General features: G+C 33.8%; 1 pseudogene; it reads left to right on the forward strand.

Moving 5' to 3' along the window:
• The first annotated feature begins 16,655 nt into the window (after positions 1-16,655).
• Positions 16,656-16,774, forward strand: LOC112476765 (annotated as a pseudogene).
• The last annotated feature ends 3,249 nt before the right edge of the window (positions 16,775-20,023 follow it).

A 20,023-nucleotide genomic window follows, 5' to 3' on the forward strand; every position in this document is an offset into this window, starting at 1 on the left:
AAGAAGAACCAGAATGTTTTCTTCCTCACTAAAACTAAGTCATTTTTAGCATTTTTATATATATAAGAATGTTACATCTTTACTGATTTTTTCTTCCTATTATGAAAACTTATTATGAAAAAAAAATTTAAATAATATGGAGATACATAAAGAATATAAAATTACATCAATATCTACATGAGATAATCAGTTTTACAGACTGATGCACATCCTTCTAGACCTTTTAACAGTATTAGTGCATTTTAACATCTCTCTGTGTTAATATATATAGATGTCTTTCACAGCTGTATTGCAATCCTTGCTATGCACTGTCAATTTACTAAACTAATATTTTATTAGTGGACATAAAGCTTTTTGTTCATTTCTTGTGTTTATAAATAACAGGATAGTAAACATTCTTATAAATACTTCTGTATATTTATCAGAACATTTTCTTAGGATAACATGCTAAAATTGGAATTTCTGAATCAAAACATATGAACATTTATAGATTCAGTACAAACTCATTTATCCATCCATCCATTCTTCATTCACTCAGCAAATATTGAGTATTTCTGTGTACCAGGCATAATTTTAGATGCTTGAGTTATATCAGTGACTCAAACAGATTAAAACATATTGAGAGGAGAAAGGCAATTTGAAAATAATGTTAAATAAGTGTATTACTATATATATGGTTTAATGATGCTAAGTTCTATGGTAAAAATATATAGCTCAGGATTGGGAGCTGGGGAGTTGAATGAGCACAATTTTTAACAGGGTGGTTGGGGTAGAACTTATTGAGAAAGTATTGCTGAGTAAAGACTTGAAAGTTTTTATTGATTTATATGCCCAGTAATAAAGTATGAGACTGCCTATATTTCCAAATTTTGGCAACATAAGGTGTTATCATTCTAATCAATATTATATGCAAAAACGATACTTTGCTTCTTTCTTAGATGTCGACTTGTTTAATTGAGAGAATGCTGAGCATCTTTTTATATACATATGAATCACTTTTAAATTCTTTACTTGAGAATTTGTTATCCACAGACTTAGCAGTTTTGTTTTTTTTTTTTTTTCCCTACTGGTATCATTGTATTTATTGGCTTACTAATGTTTAAGCATTCAATAAGTGTTTTAGCTCTTTTTTCAGATATGTCAACATTTTTTAGTAGTTTTTTTTTTTTTCCTATATATGTGTGATTTAATTCTTTAGAATCCTCTGAGGAGGATTCTGTGCCTGAAAACTCAAAAATGACTTTTCCTTTCTTGTCTAAATACATCTCTCCTTGTTTGAAAGAAGAAAAACTAGCACCTTACTGTGGAGTCTGCCTTATTACTTCTGCCCTAACCCAGCACTACTCAAGTACCGGATTATTCAAGTTCACGTTTTGTTTTCTAATTTCTAATTGCATTCGTATTCTTCAATTAAATGACCAGCTATAAGTTCTCAAATTCCCGAGTCGATCAAACGATGGAAGATCAAAAGCAATGGCATCAGCAGCCTAGTATGAAATAATGCAGCATGGTTCTTAAGAGATTCACAACTGCAAATTTATTATCTACCCATATGAGTTTACACTAAGGCTCCTCATGCTTTCCTAAGATTTCAGGACAGCACAGAGTGTCTATAGCATCTTGGCAACATTGGGTAAAGTCGATCCTCAGCCTTCTTTTCCCAGGCTCAAATTTCCCTCTTAACAGGACCTGATGATGAAACCAAATTCATCTTAACAATGAAATCTCAGTCTAAGGAATAGGAAGATTGGGCCTGAGAAACAAAAGTCTTTTTGAAGGTGCTCAGGGAGTGGAGGCCAGCATCCTTGGGATGACTGGAGATCTGGGCGCAACTAGTCCAGGTTGTTTGGCCAAAGACAGAGGAGACCGCAGAACTAGTTGGCAGAAGCTGTTTTTCTAATGACTCATTTTCATCCTAAAAAGGAGTCAAAGTTCTATGAGCAATATAGTACTGTATGAAGTTTAAGAAGATAATCTACATGTCATGCAGCTTTACATAATCAAGGGAATATGACAAGGACTTACTAAAATACATTTACTATAAAATTAATCCTCTTTATAAAACTTTTAATTGGATAGAGGGAGATCAACATAACAGTATTAAATTACTTGAGTGTGTTCTATTCACTCACTCTTTCAGTCATGTACAATCATGACTTATCTTATCTTTTCAGTCATGTACAATCATGACTTATCTTATCCACTCTCTAACTTCGAGGTGGCTGATGCTCTGACCCTATGTGCTTCTTAAGCAGGAGTTACATATTATTCCAAGATTGTGCCCATTTAATACTTTCTGCCCTGCCAAGATACCTAATCTACCTTATCTCAAACTTTAGTAACCAGAGGAATCTCAAGCACTATCATGCCTTCCTTTCTCTCTGCTGTGCTGTGGCTCCCTAGAACCTAGATGCACTGTATCTGTTTGTGTACCTAGAAATATACTCACCTAGTGAAAACAAACATTTACCAAATGCCTCCTAGAACCAAGCACTGAGTAAGGAATTGAGGATATAGCATTAGTTCTAAAAGACTATTGCACCCAGATTTTACCATCTTGTGAGAGACAGGTATGTAAATATGCGATCGGAACATACTATGGGAATTTCTGTGGTAGAGTCACTCACTACTGTGAGGAGTACCCTAGCAGCAAGGAGACATTGGGGTCAGTGGGATAAACAGGGGGAGGTAATGCTGAAATTAAGTAGATAACTCTAATGATGTTGTAGAATTGGTACGTGAGCTAAACCTTCATTTCCTATCTCCATTACTCTAAAAGTGTAGCTTCTCATCTATTTACAAACTTCTATTTTCCTTAACGGTTATTACATTGAGTTTTTTTTTTTTTTTTCTGGATATTACCTTACTACACATGTCCTGGCTTTTACAATTCTCTTAATGCTCTTTATTAAGGGCCAAGTTATCAATTTCCATGATTATTTTTTCTTCTTTTTTCATTCGTTTGCCAATATGTAGACCTAAGCTACATTTAGCACGAACCTGGCTTAATTTTAATTCCCCGGTGCTAAAATGGCAGATATACTTAAAATATACATCCTGACAAAAATGAACTTGGGCTCTGCTACCTCTACCTCTGTTTTAAGCACAGCTGGCATTCTATTAATAAATGGAAGGCATTATTTTAGTTACTTTCCCAAGCATAGACACTGACACATCTTGTATTCACATTTAGTGCTAAAGCATTCTGTACTCTCATAATGCAAAATTTCAAGAGAAAAAAAAGTGTCTAATTTCCCCCTTTTATATCCTTATTTTAATACATGACTGCATTGTTTAATATTCAAAACCTATTAGCTACTCTATCATAATTTTTTAAAATAGAAGTATCAGGATATTATCTGAATCCAGAATTGTCATCCAAAACATGTTAAACTGAAATTTTACAAATGTTAGCTAATGTGTGTATTTTTACAATATTTGCATCATCTTCTTTTCTTGAATGACATTATATTACAAAACCTAAGCACCAAATTAATGGCGAGCTAAATTTATATATTTTTTAGGTTAAGAATGGGTTAAAAAAAAGAATAGGTGAAAGTTTCTTCTTTATACTATATTTATTTACAAGGTAGTATCTGATGTAGGTCCTACACAAGAAAAAGATTTTAAACACTCGCACATACTCGCCTCCAGGTCTATGTCTTTGTTCAGTTGCTCCAAACACTTAATTATATCTAAGGACTTAAATGACTATAAATCTGACATACTAGACATTTAGAATTTTAGAGAATAGGTAAGATTTTTTTGTAAAACAAATTAATATAGAAAATATCATTTGCTGGTGGACACCATCTATTGACCCAATAATGCTGCCTAAGAAACACTCAAAAAACTTCAGTGGAACGCAACGAGAAACTTATTTTTTTTTGCTCATCATCTATGGGTTATCTGGGCAGTTTTGGTATCAACTTGGCTCTTTTACATGATTCTGAGTCAAGGAGGTGGTTCTGCTGAGCTAAGCTGGGCTCCTGTACATTTTTAGTGTTGGCTGGCTCTTGGCTGGTCTAGGATAAAATAAAGGGGGAAAAAACTGAGTCTACTTGGTTTCTTGTCCTCCATAAGCCAATCTCAAATTTATTATTATGGTGGAGACAGAATTTGAAGAGAAGGTAGAAACAAGCAGGACTGCTTGAAGCCTAGTTTCAGAACAAATACATTATCATTCTTTCACATTTGATTGGCCAGGGGAAATCACAAGATAAGCTCAGTTTCAATCAGTGGGGAAATAAAGCCCACTTCTTGATGGAAACAGCTCCAAAGTCACACTGCAAAAGGATTATGGAGAATTGGAGCCTGTTCTAAAATCAGTCTACCACTAACACTGACATATATCTCTAGTGAGAGCATATATGTGTGTGTGTGTGTGTGTGTGTGTTTGTGTTTATTTTTAAATGATATGTGAGACTAATTTGATCAAAATGGCTTAAAAAGCTTTTAAATTACTTATAATCATTAATCAATTAATATATTTTCTGTGAATATAATCAAATAAATAATATAAAAACAGATAAAATATTTTATGTGAGAATTTTGTCATCTCAATTGCGTTATTTAAAAAAATCAAATGATCGAGTGATCGACAAAAGAAAACATTAATTCATGGCATTCAGTCTAGAATATCATGTAGATTTTTAAAGTTATGAATTTTATAGAGCAACATAGAAAACATATCTATAAGTGTAAATTAATATTCACAATCAATTAAATCTGGAGTATCATAAAATAATGCAGAACAACATATAGTACTTTCCTGTTACAATTGTTACAGTGACAGAATTTTTTTCAAATATGTTTACCTCAAAATCTTTTGAATATCTTTCTGAAATTCTGTCAGTATCTTGTTTTTTTAAGCATTTGTTATTTTCAGTGTAGAAAAATGATAAAGTGAAAAATTTCTTATGACTTAATTCTAAGAATGCAAAGCATAGTATATAATTTTTATGAGTACAAGTAACCAAAGTAATCCCAAACCTATGCATAAAAGACTAAATAACATTCTCAGAATATGTATAATAATGTGTCCGAATTTTTTTAAATTTTATGTATTCAAATGATCTATTTTGATATTTTCTATAAATATGCACAGTAATTGCTCCCCAATCACATGCTGCCTTTACATAAAATTCCAGCATATGCGTATTTCTATGATACCCACACAAGGAAAAGTATTTAAGGGCACAAACTTGGAAACCATATTGTGCTGTGAAAATGTTTTGAAATTAGGAAAGTTGACATAAGGATAGGATACAAGAATAGCTACTGGCATTTGATCACTGGGAATTATAGAAAAGAGGAAGTAATGATGAAAAGAGGTCTGAGAGCAGTGTCGAGGGAAGACCAACAGACATCGGAATCTCCAGATGTTTGGATCAGGGTGATTTATTAGACTGCTATAACTTTTTAATACTAATTCTTCTGCCTGATTCATATTCAACTATTCACATTGCTGTCTGAAACCAGTTTACAAAGAAGGTTTCCCTGTTTCATATAGAGTAAGTGGACTAGTCACATAAATGTTTGATGTTTCATGATTTGTTTCTGGTTTGACAACCTTTAAAGTGATGACATTGGTATTGAGGAATAAAGATTTCTCTGGTGAGTTTTAATATGTGAAGATACTATGATCATGTATTTTAAATTTTTAAAACTCATGTTTTTCCAGTGCCTCAACATGCCCACAAATAATCTGTGAGCACCTGCCCAGGTGACCAGGTACACCAGTATAATAAGGCTGCTCCCTGCCACAAGTTCCCCTTCTTGCTCTCCTCTGACTGTGACTTAATGCCATTCAAACGCACCAATGAAATCCCTCATACCTTATGCTTTTGTACTCTACCCTGACTGCCAGTGACAGCACTTACCCACAATTCCTGCCACGTGAATATATTCATGTGCCTCCTTCCCCCCTCCCCATTTTTAGCTGTGGACAGAAGTAAAAGGGTAAGAACAGAGTTTGGAACTCTATTCTAATGGTATTTTGTCCTGGTATGTAGGAAGCATTGGAAATAATAAGGTTATTCTTAAGATACCATTCCTTGGCTTTCTGTAGAATAAATATCACATCCAGAGTAAGGAAACAATCTCTACTCAGGAAAATTCAAAATTCTACCTAAAAGGAATGCAGTATTGGGATCATCATAAAGTACCATGTTATTGTAAGAATTGACTTTTTATCAAAATCGAGAAGGACAAGCACATTTTGACACTTTTATTACTTTAATAGACATCGCTACAAAAAAAAAAGGTAATTTTTTTAATTAAAAAAATCTTTTGAGCACAATGTCAAAGCAAATTAAAACTACATAGGGAGAGAAAAAACTGGTCAGCTTTCATCTGCTGTAACCGCACTATCGACATCTTTACATGGGCACGTTTATGTGCACGTGCAATTTAGGAAAAAAGCTCACAGTCTGCACCAATTTTTAGTGCCAAGCCACCAAGTAGCTACAATCATTGCTATTTTAATAACTGTATTCATTTCAAAGAAAACCACGTAATTCAGCTTCCTGCAAAAGCCTTGAAACTAAGCCCTCAGGGTATCAGCATTTCTAAAGAAAAGAGGTTCACAGTTTACTATGCTATTTATAAGAATATTGAAAGAGAAAGATTAAAAACAGCATTGTGTCTCCCTAAATTTTATGCCTGCCAACTCTTTACTCATATTGTAAAAAAGAAAAAAAAAAAAAAGAAAAAGAGTGTAAATTAAGAGGATATAATCAACTCATACCTTGATTAAACTAAAGCAGAAAAATCTTAAAGTTTCTAAGTGCCTTAGAAGCCAGTCATCCTACAAAAGCCCTTACATTTCTAGAGGTTTTGTAATATGCATTTGGCCCTCCATATTTGTGGGTTCTGAATTTGCACAATCAACCAACTGGAGATCAAAATATTTGAAAATATATATATATATTATGTTGTTGCTGACATGCACTATGTACTATGTTGTTGCAATCTGCTCTGAGCATGTCCAGATTTCCTTCTCATAATTATTTCCTAAACTAGACAATATAATAACTATTTACATAGCACTTACATTGTATTAGGTATTATAAGTAACCTAGAGATGATTTAGGGTATACAGGAGGATTGTGTAAGTTATATGCAAATGTCACACCATTTTATATAAAGGACTTGAGCATCTATGAATTTTGGTATCTGCAAAGAGGTCTTGGAATCAATGCCCCGTGGATACCAAGGGATATCTGGATAACTGCACTTTTTTAGCTGATCTAGAGAGGATCTTTGAGGAAAAATTCTTTCAGGTATGGGAAGAAATGAATAGGAAAAAAAAAAAAAAAAGACCACATTTGTAAAACTGACATTCATTATCTATCCTTCAAAGCCAGTTTACTTTGGAAATAAATGAGCCATGGGTGCTTTGACCATGATTGCAAAGTCCAAAAATTCAGAAGTTTTCTGCTGAAGCAATATTTGTAATTGAGATTGTTGAAAATCTGGAATAGTGGCCAAAGACATGAGAACTTCTATGCCTCTCTTATTTAGGTGTATGAGCACTTTCTGTAGAGTTTCCAAAAATTCAACATGGCCAAAGAGAATTTATGGAAAAAAATAATTTTTATTTTTTTGAAGAGGAAGTCTACCTTCTACTTTCAAGCTGTTATTGAACAGCACAATTACTGGGAACATACTTAACCAATTGTGCAAAAGATTTCAATGTTTATATTCAGTACAAATTTTCTTGGAAAATTTTGGACTGCCAATTGGTAGTTGCCAGTCTGTAGCTCTTGAAAACCATGAAGCAGTCACTATAGCTCATCGTTCTGAAAACAAAGCCACGCCCTGCATCCAGGTACCAAGTGATACTTCCTCCAGTGCATAATGGCTTGAATACATTTCTTCCAAATTGTCTAGAATGTTTCTCAAAAGGATGAGTTTCTCTCCAATATTACCAAGCAAATGACAGCGTAAATCTAAGATAATCACAAAGTTTAATTATTCAGGTAAAGGAAAGATGATACAGTATGGCATATTGGGAAAAGAGCAAGATTGGGCACCAATCTCCTTGGTTTCTAATCTCACCTACGAAACAAACTCTTTATCTCTCTGGGACTGAGTCACATCATTTCTACAGTCTTGTCCAGGTTTATCCATTCTAATATTATGTAACATGAGGATCCTGGAAATAGCTGTTTTTTTCTCAACCATTACCATGATAACAATATATTATTAATAAATGTATGTAATATTCTCCCTGCATAAAGCCTCACCTGTTTATCCAGCCAGGTATATAACTCAGGCATTGACAGACTGATTATATTAATTAGGGTTCTTCTGGTTGGAAGTAATAAAATATGACTTGAATTCGTTCAAGAACAAAGCAGATTATTTTATAAGTACGACTTGAATAAAATCTGGACTATCATGTAGGCCCATCCTGGCACATTCAAAAAACACAAACTAGAAATCAAACTTAATTATTGATTGGAAAAAATAATTCAAATCTTTACTGAAGTCTCTCAAATTCAAAGAGATAAGATTTATAATTTACAGAAGCATTTTATAAAATCCTTCACTTTCAATCCGCTAACTCTCAACAGCTCTCCTGTACTGAGGTCAGCTTGCAGCCCCTTTTTCAACTCTTTCAGAGTTCACTTCTAATCAAACTATCCCAAACCCTGCCCTAGGCAGATCTTCTCCTTTTCTGCCTTCCTCTTTTTTAAAATTCTCACAGTCCTGTTTTTGTTTTTGTTTTTGTTTTTAATTTAGTTTCAAGTATACAGTACATTGGTTAGACATATATTTAGTTCATAAAATGATCCCCCCAACTACACCCTCCCTCCCCTGACCCTCTACCAACATATTAATGCTAACTGCATTCCCACTGCCATGCTCCATATCCGCCTGACCAACTATCAACTACTAATTTGCACTTCTTTAATAGTCCTATCTTTTAAAAATCCTCCTTCCAATGTAAAGTAAGTCTCTTTTTCCTAATGTTTCAGGTCTATAAACCAATCACTCAGAATCAGTGGTAGCGCAAAGCCAAAGGAACTTACCTGACGAATGAGGAATTGAATTTAGAAACTAGAGAAAAAAGGGAAAATAAGTAGGATTACCTCAATAGAGTTATTAAAAGAGAAAAGTTTGCAAACTTCCACAAATTTACATATTTTCTTTTATTTTCGACACCTTAACATACATGGGGGGAGGACAGGACTGGGCTCCTGACATTTTATATGAGGAATATAGTTTGGGCCTCTGGAATAAACTAGAAACAGTAGAATGACTATTTTTAAGGGTATCTTTTTTTTCATTCTTTGCTTTTTCTGTCTGGGCATGTTTGTTCCTTTATTCTCCCCAGTTCTAGAAACTGTCCTCCACTGTTTTTTTGTTTTGTTTTGTTTTGTCTCTATATGTTTTCAGTGAGCTGTCCATTTTAGATGTCTTATATTTAGATACTAATAGAGTGAACAATCTCTTTGTAAGAGGAAGTAAATATGATTCAGTTTATATTTCATGCCCACTTAACATCTAATTTAAAATGGCTAAGGTGACTGGTTCATATTTTACCAAATACATCTTCATTGGATACAAGATGGATTTCTTAAAATGCAGTGGGGATATGGTTTGAGAAGACAATGCAGTTGTATCAATCAAAAGCTCTGATTCTCAGTAGAAGAGTATAAGTCTTATATGCATAAGAGAAAATTATTTAGATAGGCTTGGAGTATCATCTGGCTCCTCTTTGCTGTTGTCATTTCAGTTGTATTTCATACCACTGTTTTAGTGATGGATCCTTTACCATTGGGAGAGGTATTTTAAAAATACATTTTTAGAAATACAATATCTTGTTCATTTTTCATTATCTACCTTTTCACAACATCATCATATGTGTTAGTGTTCCTCATGAAATCTATCGATTTTTATTGTTACCTAGAATCTTGCCTTCAGATTAGTAAGATATTAAAAAAATGTCAATATATTCATTGCATAGATGATACAACTGACACATCTACCCAAGACCACACATCCTGTAAGAGAAAAACACAGCAATTTTATCTTCTCTATACTGTTAATTTCGTTTCACCCTTAGGCTTATTCAGTGTCAGTAAACCTGTTCTATGCATTAGAAGAAGAATAAACTTAGGGTTGGCTAGGTTAGTGTATCTAATTTTCAGAAGAAAACTAAAAACCAGAAGCTTTGCAATTTAATACAATTTAATGTGCTAGCTATATTGTTAAGCTAGGTGCAAAATGTATAAAATTGTGGGTTTTCTTTGTATTTTAATATCTGGGGTAATAGTGAACTCTTCCATGACTTTAAAGGCACATAAGTGGCTGAAAAATGACCTTCTATCAAAGACCTACATTCCGGGTGTTCAGAAAGAATTCATTCAGTAAAACATATTCACCTAGATTTTCCATTAAAGCCTTTTTAGATCAGTAAAGATGTGTGTGTGTGTGTGTATGTGTGTGTACATATACATATATACTCACATGTATATGAATATATACCTATATATGTGTGGATATAGAGATATATAAATACATAGATATGAGATTTAGATACATACAAATTAATATTTCTATCTATCTACCTATCACCTATCTATCTACCTGTGTACCTATAATTTATTTATCCTATTGGTTCTGTTTCTCTGGAGACCCTAACATACTCCTAGAGTGAAGAAACCCTGAAGATATTTTGACTGGGCAATGGCCTTTTGATGAAAGAGAGTGACCTCTAGGATTCAGTCTTTTAAATTACTAGATGCCCCAGGCAGCTCATGGCAGTAATGATTAACAAAAGTTATAAATTGACCCATGGAGATTTGAGATTAGCTGTATTAAGGCCTGTTGTTAGTCTTGAGTGGGTTTGACATGTAACACCACAGTGATTTATGATACACCATTTAGAATAACTACAGTTTTTTGGTTGTTGTTGTTGACTCGTGAAGATAGTTTTTATGAATGTGTACTTAAAAAATTTATGGAAACTTTTTAAAAGATATTTTCTACTTTAGATACACATTCTTTGGTCCTGAAAATTTATGACCGATATGCTGCCTTTCTTTTACACAACCCATTAAATTTCAAAATAGCCTGAAAATGCTCTCTCATTCTATTTTTTTCTAAATGCCTCTTTAGAATTTGACTTTCTCTTTAAAATAGAAATGTTAAGAATACTGTAAAACAGACTTGCTGTGGCACAACCAATACACAAACCCTCTGTGATTTTCCTAATTTAAGTTCAGAAAGATCTCTGGTTCCCTTCACAATTCCAGCTCGCACTGAATGTTCACTTTCATCCTCCTTTCTTCATGTTCAGCCTAGATTAGAAAGAAATTCACACTGACTTAAGGGACTCTTGATGAGCAGTAAATACAAAACTAGGTTTCTTAAAATTTCAAGATTTGTATCAGTAAAAAGAAGAATTTAAAAAAAAATAAAAGTTCGTACGTGGGACTGCTTCTTCTTTTATATCTATTTTAAATGTTACATATGTCTTCAAAAATACTGTGTTATAAAATATCTATAGTATATAAGCTCTATGAATATGTAAGGAATATTTCTAATATTCTTATGTGTGAAATGGTTATGATATTAACTTACTTCCAGAGTGATTGGGAAAAAAAAGAAAAGAATGGTTAAATGTTGTCTAAAATGCAATGCACATCATTATTATTATAACTGATGTGAAACACTCTCTGAGTTTGTATTTAAACAAGAGGCTACTAAATACTACCTGGAGTCAAGATGATCACAGCAACATCTCAAATCTCGAATTTGGAAAATGTAAATGCAGAGAGTCTAAGCCAGAATTACTGAATCAAAACTTCTGGAGATGAATCTGAATTTATTTTAAAGTTCCTCAGATAATTCTGATAGATGGCCAAATTTGGATCTTAGCAAATAAACATGTGTTAAAATTGCTGATATTAATACCAGTTTTAATAACTCATTTTTACTGGGTATTTATAGTTTGCTTGGTACTTTACTATGTGCCTTATATGTCACATTTTCATAACTACCATGTAAAGGGAGCTCTGTAGATTCATTCCATTTGATAGATTAGGAAACAGGAACAGAGGTGAAACAATTCACCCAAGGTGACGTAACCAGATGATGGTAAAGCTGGGACTGAAACCCAGAACTTTCTGACTACAGAACTGGCTCAGTAATCTTAACCAGTACATTATGAATACACTTTTAAAATCTTTCCTATGGAATTCAGTAGTTATACAATAACTGAAACCATCTGAGCACCCTCTTCGACTGTGTTTTGAGCAATGCGTAAGAACATGTTCCAAACTGCAAATCAGTACGAAATCATGGATAGATCCCCCTTAATTCCTCATCCTGATTCATTTATAGTGTCAACATATTTGTATCTTTTAGAAGTACCCACACATTTTAGAGCTAATTAGAAAACTTTCAAAATGATGCAAGGTTTACAAAGCCTTTATATCATTTTTTTTCCCTTTGTCTTTTTAAATATGAATGATGACAATTATCCCTTTCCTTTTAGAAAGCTACTCATCACCAAAATGATCTAATGTCTCCAAGCACCATTTTTTTTCTTTTGCCTTTATTTTTTGGCTTCCATGTTAACTGGCTTGCTACTTTCTAGGCACGAACATGGATTTGTTGAAGATAAAAACTTAGAATTATATTTGAAGAAACAGAGTTACCAAGGGGATTGATTAGCCCTGCATTAGTAAACATGCTGACCAGGCCTCTGTAATGAGACCCCAAAACAAAGTGACTTATACAATACTAAAGTTTATTTTTATCTTACAATGCCATTCAGGGCTGTTACAGAAGGTAAAAGAGATCGAGTAATCAGGCTTCTTTCTATCTTTTGGTCTTTGTCTTCTTCAATTTGTAGCACACACAGATCATGGTTTACGGATACCACTTACCCACACTTGCAGAAGAGACAATGTGAAGAAAAAAAAAAGAGGTGGGCAAAAAGTCTACTTCTTTTTTTTAAGACCATGACCTAAAACTTGCTCACATCTCTTTTGCTTATATGCTGTTGGAGAGAATCCACTCACATGGCCATACCAGGTGCATGGAGGACTGTATGTTATAGGTCTCGATGTGCAGCAGTGTGCTCAGATATGGCTTATATTACTATATATGAAAAAACAGGCATAGAGGGGAGGCAACTAGATGCCTCTGCCACCATCTTAAAGATCCCCATAGTTTTCATAGTAAATATAAGTTTTCAAAAAAGATACAGTTTCATTTCCTCTACCTTGATGCTATTACCCATCTCATCTACTCCTTGGTTAGAACTTAATAAAGAAAGCCTATTTAAACAAAAGCTTAGAACAGAAATCCTACAGCATTTGTAAACATTTCTTCTTTTTTGATTGTGCCATCTCTCCAGACACTAATGGGATCCTGATGGATGAAAGCTTTAAAATAAATAATCACCTTTTTTTTTTTTTCCTAAGGAAAATACTCTTTCCATTGATGTAGTACAGTTTCAATGCTTTCTGTCAAATTAAGCCACTATCCTCTACTACTGAAAGCAGCATACAGAATTTGAAAGCACATTCAACATTTAACAAATATCAGGTATCTCAGGTCCTAGTCTTGACTTTACACGTGACTAACTGAATGGCCTTTGGCAGGATACTTTGTGGCCTTCAATGCCCTGGGTAAAACAATGACCTTCAAAAGACATCCAGGTCCTAATTCCCGAACCTGTGTATCTGTTAGGTTATATGGCAAAGGGAAATTAAGTCTGAAGAAGGAACAGAGGCTGTTGATCAGCTGATCTTGAAATGGTGAGTTATACTGTGGGCCCAGTATAATCTCAAGGGTGTTTTATTTTAAATCAATAAGTGTGTGGCAATTCATTACGACAGTAATAGGAAACAAATACCCTTAGTTACATTATATTTTGAGTCAAGAATTTTACTACATGATTCCAATCATCTTCATGCTGGCACACCAAATACACTATCTAATTCCCTTGACTCTATGAAGTAGGTATTGGAAAAAAAAAAAACAAGGATTAAAGAAATTAATTAACTTTCTCAAAGTGAGACAGAAATTGGTAGAGAAAGTACTCAAATATTGTTCAAAAATCTATGTTGTCCAATTTAAGACATAGCCTTTGTCTTCAAGGATCCTAGAGGAGTTCTGATGCATTGATTTCACAATATTTTGACTATAATACAATAGGAGTTGGAAAACTTTTCTATAAATAGTCATACAGTAAATGTTTTAGGCTTTGTAAGCCAAATGTTCTGTGTTCATACTCAATCCTTCCATTGTAACGTGAAAGCAGCCATAGACAATAGGTAAACAAATGAGTGTGGCTATGTTCCAATAAAAGTTTATTTACAGAAATAAATAGTGGGTCAGGATTGGTTCATGGTTGTTGTTTACCAACTACTGCTCTAATATAGGGAATTCTTCTATTAATTTGTTCAACTAAATGGAGACTGACTATTCTCTGTGTAGGTAAAGACTGATAATGGAAGATGTAATTCATAATGAATTGGACTCTATACTAGTACTTTTCATTGGTTTTCCCCTTCCTGATGTGCTAGCCACGCCCCCCCTCACCCCCACTGCAACTGCTCTATCTACATGGATAACTCCTCCTCAAATCTCATCTCATCTGTGAGATCTACCCTGATTAACTCATTTCAAATTACAGGTTTTCTACCATTATTGCGCAATAGATTCCCCTTTACCATATTATACATTTTATTTTTCCCTTAAGGCATTTATTATCCTTTAATATATAGCATATTTATTCATTTTGTCTATAGTTTAGTACTTGTCTTTCCATAATAAAAATGATCTTTCCCTGTTTTGTTTGTTGATATATCACGAGTGCCTAATATAATACTTAGTACATAGCATATTTTTAATAAATATTCGTTGACTAAATATTACCCATGGTATCTTATTTTTCTGTTGTTGTTAGGTTGGATTTGCAAAGCATTAATTTCCTTATAGTTAAAGTGCATAAGTGACTAGAAGACTTCATTTAATATTAAATTTAATCTGCCATTGAGATATTGAACTTTCAATGTCTTGTTAAACATAAATGTGATTTCACTTAATTTCTGATTCTTTCCCCATTCAAACGGATATAATGTTTTCTAATCCTACCTCGAAATTCACCTCCAATACAATTCCAAATATCTGTTGATTTTCTCCCCAGAAAGTCTCACATTAGTGATCATAAAGCTCTTTGAAAATATTTCGGAAACAAGAGGCTATTTAAATGCAAGCCCAGTATGATAACGAAGGAGAGACATTGCAAGACACAAGTGAAAGATAAAGTGTGCTTGGGTTTATCCTAGAGCTGTACTGGGATTCCTGTAATGATTAATGATGCAATAATATAATAAGAACTCAGTGGCCATGAGGCAGTGGCATTTGCAAATAAAGAATGAGATCGGAAAGTAATCAGCAGCAACTCTGAACTTAGTTAAGGTTCCAAGTTATGCACCATTTTTTATATCATGTTAGTTCATTTCCTTTCATATTACTACCCTAAATCATTTTGCTCTAAGGAAGAAAGAACAGCTGAGTTGAGTATGAAGATTAACGGGAAGTATATCTATCTCTGTTTGCTAGAATGAGCACCTAAATTTTAGAAAGCAGATCAGAACTTCTTGGTTTGCAAATTGGACTGGAAAATTACCCACGCACAAGTTTTCTGCTTAAAATACTTTCTAACCCTGATCATGCTGGAAATAATGCACTGTTGGTCCTTATTAAACCACCTACAAGCTGTGAAGAGATCACAGATATATGACTAAAATTCAAAGCAAATTGAAAAAAAGGCAAGTCTCCACAACACATTAATCAGAGTGAAAGCTTGATTATTTGAATGGGAGCTATTTATTAATTCAAAAAGTATGCTTCTTTGGACTTTTGCTTCTCTGTTTCTTGATATCACCATTTTTTTTCCCCCAGAAACTCAGACCTGCATTGTTAGTTGACTGTTTGACTGCTCCATCTAGACATGTTGCCCAAAGGCCAATGACACCATAAACCTATAATGTCTACAATAGAATCTGTCACCTTTCCCTTAAAATGCTTGTTAATAGTATCAGTCACACAGATTGGATTCCTCCTTCTGCACTTATATTATCTATTTACCAGAAATCACAAAGATTCTCTATTCTGAGTATCCTTCATATTTTGTCCATTCTCACCCACATTATCCTAATATAGGCCTTTATAACCTTTCTACTTTGTCATTGTAATTGCTTTTTCACTGGTCTACTGCTTTCTCTCTTCACAAGGCAATATCCTGCACCTAGATTAATCTTTCTAAATTATAGCTCTGACAATAACCTGTTCAAATACCTACCAACTCTTTAATACCTACCAAATTCAGGATAAATTTCTTGTCTTTGCATTCGAGTCATCCTAGATATCATTGAACTACTTTTCTGACAGCATCAACAAAGTGCTGTCAAACAGAGACAAAAACTGTGACCAAAGCCCCCTTAGCTTTCCAATGTCACTGCTTTTGCTCAGTACATTCCCTATTGAAAACACCCTCTCTCAACTCTTCCACCTGTGAAAACTCTACCCATTAATCTCACACATGCATTTCTTTGTTAACATATTTCTTTAAAAAAAAAAAAAAATGTTGCATCCTACCTCTGCTGAATAGCCATAATCCAGTCTACGGCCATGCCACCCTGAATGTGCCCGATCTCGTCTGATCTCAAAAGCTAAGCAGGGTCAGGCCTGGTTAGTACTTGGATGGGAGACCACCTAGGAATATCAGATGCTGTAGGCATTAAAATTATATGCATAATCCTTTGTTAGTATTCGCCCATTCACGATTAGGGCAAGAAGGACTGAGCTTCATTCATATTTATATCTTTCTTGGCTTCTTGCACAAGGTACCATACATAGTAAGTACTCATGACATCCACGTGGAAATGAGTAAGTTAAAACCAGAAATACGATGAAGGATATGACTAAAGATTTCTAAACGTCAGCTAGTGGTTTCCAATCTTTTAAGATTTCAGTTTCTATAACTGTTTTTTTTTTTACCCTATCTTGAAAATTCTGAATAATATTTTTTTCACCAAGGAGGTCAAATGTATTGAAATTCATCAAATATTTGAAGTTAATCAAATATTAAAATTTGAAGTTATTAATATTTGAAGTTAATCAAATATTAAAAACAAATTTGTAAAAAAGAAAAATCTAAATTTCTGTATGAGTACATTAAATAACAAGATATAGCCTTCAATCTCAAAACACCTAAGTTTGAAGTAGAGATGAACCTAAATGTTTTGATGAGATATTTACAACTACTACAATGGTATATGAAAATATTTGTTAGTTACATAGTTGACAAATAACTGCAAATACCTCTGTGTTTTATTGTCAAAATTCACAGATAACACACAAGTTTGTTGCCTACATTGATAGCCAAAAAGTATTTTAAAAATATTTTTACACTCACAAGTAAATGAAAATAGTGATATAAACTTGGCATCAAAGTTCAAGGACACCTTCCTCTACTTGAAAGACCATGAAATCTAAAATCTTCTCAACGAGAAACTCGGTCTTCTCCCTCTCCTACCACCACAATAGCATCTCTGTCATAGTATTTACATACATTAAAGTCAATTTAAAGCCAATTTTACAGCTTTTAAAAAATCTTAGCATTTTTTTTACAATGCCCTTGAGACCACCTGAGTCAATCTAAAATATGTCAAAGCAAAACATTTGGTTTAAATGCCTAAAATCAACAAATAATGACTCTTTCTCAGAGAAGACAATTCCATAATACTTCTTTTACATCTGCAAAGACCCTATTTCTAAGTAAGGTCACATTCTTAGGTTTAGATAAAACCTAAGTTTTAGGGGACACTATTCAATCTACCACAAGCAGTAAAATGAAATTTTTCCCATGGACTATTTGATCCTAAAGTAGCCATCAGGAAAAAAAAGACTAAGAAGTGAAAATTAAATGGAAGGAAGAATCCTGAATTGGATGTACATAAAAAATAACACTGGGGTAATTGACAAAACTTGAAATAGTATTGTACAAATGTTACTTTCATAATTTTTTAATCATTGTGTTTACATAAAAGTTATTATTTGGCAAAGCTGGGTAAAGAGTATATGAGAATCTCTTGATCTATTTTTGTGACCTTTTTTATAAAATTATTTCAAAATCAAAAGTTAGAAAAACACTTAAAAAGAGAGAACAATAATTTTGAGAAGCAAAAACCTGGGCAGACGCACCCCCAATTTCCTTCAAAATGTTGTCTTTCCAGAATCAATGTATTCATTTATTCAAAGTATTAACCATTCTCGTATTACCAAATCTAAAATCTCTAAACTTGTTTTGCAGTTGGTACTGTTGGATTATCCCCACCTCTTCTCTGTTTTTTTAGCAATTGCCCTGGGAATTGATCAAATTGCTGAGATTTTTAATTAGGCTAAGTTATATGTATATTACTGGATTTACTTGCTTAAAGCAAAAAAAAAAAAAAAAAAATCTAAAGAAAAACATATCCTGTTTATTACATTACAAGATAATTATACAACTTAAAATTGCAATTTTGTCTTCATGAACCCAAAAGAAAAGTGTAATTATTAATTATTACGATACCATTTAATCACTGCATTTGCAAATATTTGCTTTGAACCTAGTGACAGTTTCTATATTGAAAATCACCACTTTTGATGAAATAGTAAATAATTAGAAAACCAATGTCACAGTGAGTTTACACAGACATTATATCATCAAAAGGAGATACAAGTTTGACCTAGTTTTCCTGAAGTAAGGAATACCTCATAGTAACTGCTTTCTTTCACTTACATAACCTGGCTGCCAAGTATGATTCTTCCTTCCCTCTTATTTATCACTGTCCAAAACAAACATATCCACTTAGTCTAATGCAGGGCATTCCACTACTAGTGTTTCCCCACCATATCCAACAATCACAGACCACCATACCCGACAATGTAATCCAATGTCTCTTGTCTGAAAGTTTGCCTTTTACTTGGCCTCATTGATTAATTAGCTCGAACAGAAAACCACCCACAATACTCTCCAAACATACATGCAAGCTATACACACTCGTCAACTGTTTATTTATAATATACATATAATTAAAAACAAATGAAAAGATGTCTACAATAATAAAGGAAAAAGTCCAAACCTCTTACTGCTGATTTCAAAGCTCTGAATAACTTGGGCCCCTTTCCAGCCTCCTTTCTTGTTATTTCCCACAATGAATCCAACTTTTACTTGCCACTGTAAAAGCACTCTACACTGACATGCCTCTGCTTGGTGCTGATCCCTCTGCCAGAAATCTCATCTATTCCACTGGCATCAATGAGTACCATTTTGCTGGAGACTTTCACATTCCTCATAGTTGCTCAATTTTCCCTTCTGAGTTCCAGGCCATGTTTTCAAATGTTTAACTGGTCTTAATTCACTGTAATGTCTCAGAGTTCTTCAAATTCAAACAGACCCCAAAGAGTTTCTACCTTTTCTGCGATCCAAATGCATTCTGTGTTCTTTTTTCTCTATATCAGTGAATGGAACTACATTGGAGTAATTTCCCTAAGTCAGAAACTCAGTTTTACCATTAATTTTATTTTTTCTTATACATCTAGAATATATTCAATGTTCTATCTTGTTGAATTGAAGACCTAGTAATCTCTTGAATCCATTTACTTCTTTTCATTTCCATTCTAATGCTCTAAATGGACACTATTTTATCTTTTTTATTATTTTTTAATCAGGAATCCCCAACACTCTGGCCACAGACTGGTACTGGTCTGTGGCCTGTTAGGAACTGGGCCGCACAGCAGGAGGTGAACAGCAGGTGAGCTACCAGAAACTTTATCTGTATTTGCAGCCGCTCCCCAGCGCTAGCTTCACCACCTCAGCTTCACTTCAGATCATCAGGCATTAGATTCTCATAGGAGCACAGGTCCCTGGTTGGGGACCGCCACATTAAGTATTTCTCCACTCTTGTCTGTCCCCATCAGTGTGAGAGAGAAGACTTTCCTG

The sequence above is a fragment of the Pteropus alecto genome, unplaced genomic scaffold (assembly GCF_000325575.1).
Source record: "Pteropus alecto unplaced genomic scaffold, ASM32557v1 scaffold71, whole genome shotgun sequence".
Taxonomy (NCBI): domain Eukaryota; kingdom Metazoa; phylum Chordata; class Mammalia; order Chiroptera; family Pteropodidae; genus Pteropus; species Pteropus alecto.